Raw genomic sequence first — 6,000 nt, 5'->3', positions numbered from 1 at the left:
CAGCTGAAGTGGTAGAGGTTAACACAGTAAAGGAGTTTAAGCATGCGTGGGATAGGCATAAGGCTATCCTAACTATAAGATAAGGCCAGGGACTAATGAAAGTATTTAGAAAACTGGGCAGACTAGATGGGCCGAATGGTTCTTATCTGCCGTCACATTCTATGTTTCTATGTTTCTATGTGTCCTTAAGGGGTTAAAGGGCATTGCAACCTTAAGAGTTGTGATTTGTATCAGTGTTGCATACTATGTTTGAAATTCTTTGGAGCAGCTTGTGTGTTTTTTACTTTTTGTTCTATTAAATGTATATCTTGTACGGATTGTACTGATTTCATTCATTTATTACAATTTATTTAAGAGCATTCACACAAATTTATATTTCTTGTTGGTTTCAAGATCCACTTTACTCTTAGGATTTCACGAAATTCATAAAGTCATTCTTTGGAAGGGGAAAAAATAAAGTGTAACACGACTTAAAGGGACCTTACATATAAAGATTTTTAGCTTGTGGAGTGTGTTTTGCCGTAGCCGCATCCGGCGTTAAATAGGGGCGGATGCAAGCTATGATTTTGAGATGAAAGCGGCAGGATTTGGCGATCCACTGGACATGAGGGGTGAAGGAGAGGCCGGGGTCAAAGAGAACACCTAGGCAGCAAGCCTGCGAGGTAGAGGTGATGGTGGCACCGTTGACTTGGAAGGAGACAGACACAGGAGTAGCAACACTTGAGAGAGGAAAGACCAGAAGTTCTGTTTTGGACAGGTTTAGTTTAAGGAAGTGAGTAGCCATCCAATTGGAGAGGCAGTCAGAGACATGAGTCAAGATGGGCTGAAAGAGATCAGGAGAGGACAGGTAGATTTGCGTGTCACCTGAATATAAATGATAATGGAAGCCAAAAGGAGCTGATGAGTTTACCAAGGGAGGCAGTATGGATGGAGAACAGTAGGGGACCTTGGGGGATGCCAACAGAAAGTGGTTGGGGGGGGAAGGGGAGGCAGAGCCAGAGAAACACTAAAAAAAAAGTGCTGGGAGAGGTAGGAGGAGCACCAGGAAAGAGCAGAATCTCGTACACCAAGACACGGAGAATGAGAAGAAGCTGTTGATGATCAACAGTGTCAAAGGCAGCAGAAAGATCAAGGAGAATTAGGAGAGAGTAATGGCCGTGAGATTTAGCAGCGATTAAATCGTTGGATACTTTGGTCACAGCTGTTTAAACAGAGTGACGAGCGCAGAATCCAGACTGAAGTGGGTCAAGCAGAGAGTTGGATTCAAGGAAGTCTGTCAATCTCGCATACACAACTCTCTCAAGGATCTTGGAGGCAAACGGTAGTAGCGATATATGGCAGTAGTTGGGGTCGAGGTTGGGCTTTTTCAGAATTGGCGTTATGGTTGCATGCTTGAAGGGTGAAGGAAATGTGCTGTAGGAAAGGGATAGATTGAAAACTTTAGTGAGAGGAAGAGCAAGAGAGGGAGACCGTGCGGATGAAATATGAAGGAATAGGATCGAGGGAACAGGTGGTGGGGCGGGAGGACTGGAGCACAGCGGAAACCTCTTCTGTTGTAGTAGGTGCGAATAAAATAGTGGAATGTGGTTGGGTGATGTATTGGAAGATGTATTGAAAGACGAGGGAGATTGTAAAAATCTCAGTGAAGTGAGTTGCAAAGTTTGAGGCGGACATGGTGGTAGGAGGATGGGGAGCAACAGAGCAAAGGAGAGCATTAAAAGTGTGAAATAGTCATTTTGATTGTGGGGACAGTGTGCTTATGAGGGTGTTGAAGTAATTTACTTTTGCAGAGTAAGGAGCCAAAGTGTAGGAGCGCAGCATCAATTTTTAGTGGATGAAGTCAGGTGAATAGTGAGACTTTCTCCAACAGCGTTCAGCAGTTCTGGAACATTTTTGAATATATCGGGTCAGCTTGGTGTGCCAGGGTTGTAATTGGGAACGCTTGCTGCGTTTAAGTGTAGGAGGTGCTGTGAGGTCTAGTAGACAGGAAAGAGTGCAGTTGTAGAGTGAGGTTGCAGAGTTAGGGCAAGTTAGATTTGAGATGGGTAAAAGGAGAGTTTGGAGTTTGGTGGAGAAATGCTGGAGATCAAGGCTGTGGAGGTTTCTGCGAGATTGGAGAGTTGAGGGTGGTGAGATTTGGGAATGGGATATGCAGATGTCAAAGTTCAGCAAATGGTGGTCAGATAAAGGAAACTGAACAATGAAGAGATGAGAGTTGGTACAGAGATTGGTAAAGATGAGGTCTACAGTGTTTCCTGCTGTATCAACTTGGAACTCACAACAAGGGCGTAGCGTTTTCAGAATATTGTACAGCAAGTGACAGTAGTAGGCAAAGGCTCAAACAGTTGTCTCTTATTCTAAACATAGAGACTGCTCTTTATTCACAAACTCCTATACAGCAGGTTTTATGAGAAAAGCAGTTTGTGCTAGAGGAGAAGTGGAACTGCTCAATAAATTAGTAGCAGCCATACTGCGGCTATTAGTGAGCAGCAACCAACAGAGTTGCCAACTGTGCATACCATGAATGCTCAGTCCAAGTAGTGCCAATGCTCTGGTCCCAATATTAACAAGATTGTACCTAATTTCACAATAATTACCCATTTACAGTAGGCTTTCAATAAAAAAACACAAAGAAAAAAACCAAAAAGAACACCACACAACTTCTTGCAAATGGTTCTTCCCCAATGCTGCTCAACTCACTAGCAACAGGGAATGTTTGGTAGCAGCATCTAGTACACACACAGGTTTGCTTTTTTTAAATTTGATTTTTTTATTGATTATTCATGAGAAAAAGTAAATTGGGTTTACAGAAGGAAAGAAGGGAGGGGGTGACATGACCCTCATGAATGTTATTCCTGGTGTACGCACTTCAAAGCAAGGATCAATTCCTTGGACAAGAGGTTACATGTTATGCAATGTTATACCGTGTACAAGCTATGATTGTTTACACGCCTCATCTTATACATCGAAATTGTTAAATAATACAACAATGTTAACTAAGACAACAATCTAATATCACCTTGGGTTACACTTCTGCGTGACTAATGCTCATTGTGAAATCTTGTCTTATGTATCTCTGTATATCGGTATGCTTCCCCCTAAGCTGTAAGTGAGATTTATGTGAGGTGTGTCATGGTATGGTACATTGTGTCCTCTTAATGGTTCTAAGGCTTCCCCTTTCGTATCTCACTTGTCTAGATGTGAGTTTGAGGCTCAGCTGTCTGATTCTAGAGTTTTGGGCGTCCTGTGAGGGCAAACCATGGTTCCACATCTGTTCGATCCTTTTCGACTTCTCGTGTGAATCTGAAGAGAGCGTTTCATATCTATAATATTGGTATATCTTATCGAACAGCTCTTTGTTTGAGGGGCAGTAAGTAGATTTCCAGTGGAGAGCGAATAGGTTTCTTTCTGCCACTATTACAATTGATGTTACTTTTTTCGCTTTCATCTTCCACGCAGTTGGGAATATCATCAGAAGGCTCACCATTGGAGTGAGAGGTTGGGTGTTTGGTAATGCTGCCGTTATGATTGTTTGTACTTGTTTCCACAGAAGTCTAATCTCACTGAATTCCCACCACAGATGAGTCATTGTTTCTGGTTGGGATCTGCATCTCCAACAGTTAGGATCTGCGTCAGGGTAAATCTGCTGTAGCCATTGTGGGGTAAGGTACCATCGGTATATTATCTTTTTATTTTTATTTTTTTTTTAAATTCTTTATTTTTATTGTGCATGTTTTAACAACGTGCGTGTGTTGCCACAACAGCAGTTACACGCAAAATCAAACATTTTCAAACCTGGCAATTAACATGTCTGCACATTTTTATATATTCTAATACAGAAGTAGTAGGCAAAGCGTGGGTCTGTGAGTGTATGGCATAAAAAAATGTTTGGTCTAAACGGCTAGCACATGGCAAAATATAAGATATGAAACTGTTAGAGATTAGTTGCGCATTTTTTTTTTTTTTTTTTAAATATGTTTGGTCTATCTGTGCTAATACTAGGAGGAGCAGGCAATAGTCGCTTAATGGCTAGTACATTGCAAAATATAAGATGTGGTACTTTTAGAGATTAATCACACAATTTTGTATTTAAGCTCTGAGAATAAGTTTCAACGTAATTAACTTTGCCATGACAGGTTATTACGAATATGAGTATGCATGGGCACATAGTCTGTGTGTGACAAGCCTTAGATTTCTGCGACTGGGTATTTGGTTGTCGTGTGAGCAGTTCGTGCTAAAAAATACCCATATGAGGCAGTGTGATCTACTATGTTCCAGTCGCACGTGTGGATCTCTCCTTCATGAATGTGGATGCTGGCTCCATCGCTCTTCCACATGCTGGTTTGCCTCCCAGTGCGGCGGTGGTTACGGGCAGCTGATGCCACTGTGGGGCGTCTTGTTTCTTTGCTTGGAGGAGGGAGGAAATACCGGAGCCCAGACCTGAGGGTCCAGTGTCAGTGGAGGTGGGTGGCTTGCTGGGGTTCTGGGCTGTTTGCAGGTGGGTGGTTGCAGTCGGATCTGTACCTTCAGTATGTACGGTCCGCTCGTTGTACTGCTACCGTTGGGTACCCTGTGGAGGCTCTGAGCTCGCCTCACCTCCGCCATTTTGGTGACAGTGCCTGGAGCGTGGGTCCTGGCGGCCCTGTAGCTTCGCCTGTCGTGCTTGCGGTCGTCGGGTCCCGAGAGTGGGGACCGGGATCAACCCCCAGTCCAGAGGGGGGGGTACGGGGCCGGTTCCCCGCGGGTCTTATTCAGAGTACTGCATGGCATGCGGCAGGGCAGCGGCCGTCCGCCCCGCTCGCCTCCAGAGTAGGCCTCAAAAGCGTCCCGTAGGATTCCTCCTCCAGGGGACTGAAGCCTGTTTGGCCAGCCTCACCCTGGATCCGGGGCTCTCTGCCCGCCAAGGGCCACCGTTGCCGGTCGGTTTTGTGCCAGATGGCTGTATTTTAACGCCTTTTAGGCCTTGGGTCGCAGGAGCAGGTCCCACTTGCGACCAGCCAGCTCGGCGGTCCGGCCCCGCCCCCATATTATCTTTTTATGTGCTTCTACGTGCCTTGAAGTGCTTTGAGTGCTCAGAGCCATTGTTCGTCTGTAAGTCCCGACAAACCTTCCTTTTCCCATTGGGCCACATATTGGAAAGAGCTGGGTGGTAGGGAGCTCAAGAGGGTTTTGTAGCATAGCGATAAGGATTTAGGCTTAGTGGGGGCAGAGTGACACCTCTCGATAAGTGTCAATGCCGAGATTTCTTGTGGCTTTGGTGTCTGCATGGTTACCGTATCTTGTACATTGCTTTTCAACTGGAAATATTGAAAAATTAGAGTTGGGTAAACTTATATTTTTCTTGTAATTCCGGGTAGGCCAAGATCTTGGACTGAGAGCATATGTCTCTAATGCAGGTGATACCATGAGCTGTCCAAGGTTTTAACGATAGCCACGGTGAGATTCCTTCTATCGCCCTCAAGGGGGCATGTGCACAATATTTTCCTTTGTCTGTCCTAGTGGCTAGCAACCTGTCCCATATTTTTAACGTAAACAGCGTGGTAGGATATAACGACAGCCCCTGTGCCTTGGAGCGTGTAGGCGTAATGTGGATTCAAGAATGGCTGCCTCATAGTATGTGATCATCTTCGGGAGGCCTAAGCCCCCTTCCAACTGGGTGAGTTGGAGCAGGGAGAGACGCAATCGAGAGTTTGTGCCCCCCCCAAACAAAAAAACATGGCGGGATCTGTATGGGCAACATTCGAAAGATATCCAAGATTTTGGGTAACAGCACCATTTTAATTGTGTGGAGTCTGCCTAACCATGACAGTTGAACTTGTCTCCATTTCTACACAGGTTTATTTTAAATATTTTCTGCAAAGGGAAGCACTTTGTAAAGTGCAATAAAGCCTCATGTGCTTAAAACAAATATAAATACTGTCTGGAAACAGAAAATTAATCTAAATTCTGCAAATTGTATAAATCCTTTTCTGTAATAAAAGCAGAATCCACAGCATACCT

The sequence above is a fragment of the Pelobates fuscus genome, chromosome 6 (assembly GCF_036172605.1).
Source record: "Pelobates fuscus isolate aPelFus1 chromosome 6, aPelFus1.pri, whole genome shotgun sequence".
NCBI lineage: Eukaryota > Metazoa > Chordata > Amphibia > Anura > Pelobatidae > Pelobates > Pelobates fuscus.
The sequence above is the reverse complement of the archived record's forward strand: the minus strand, read 5'-3'. Positions refer to the sequence as shown.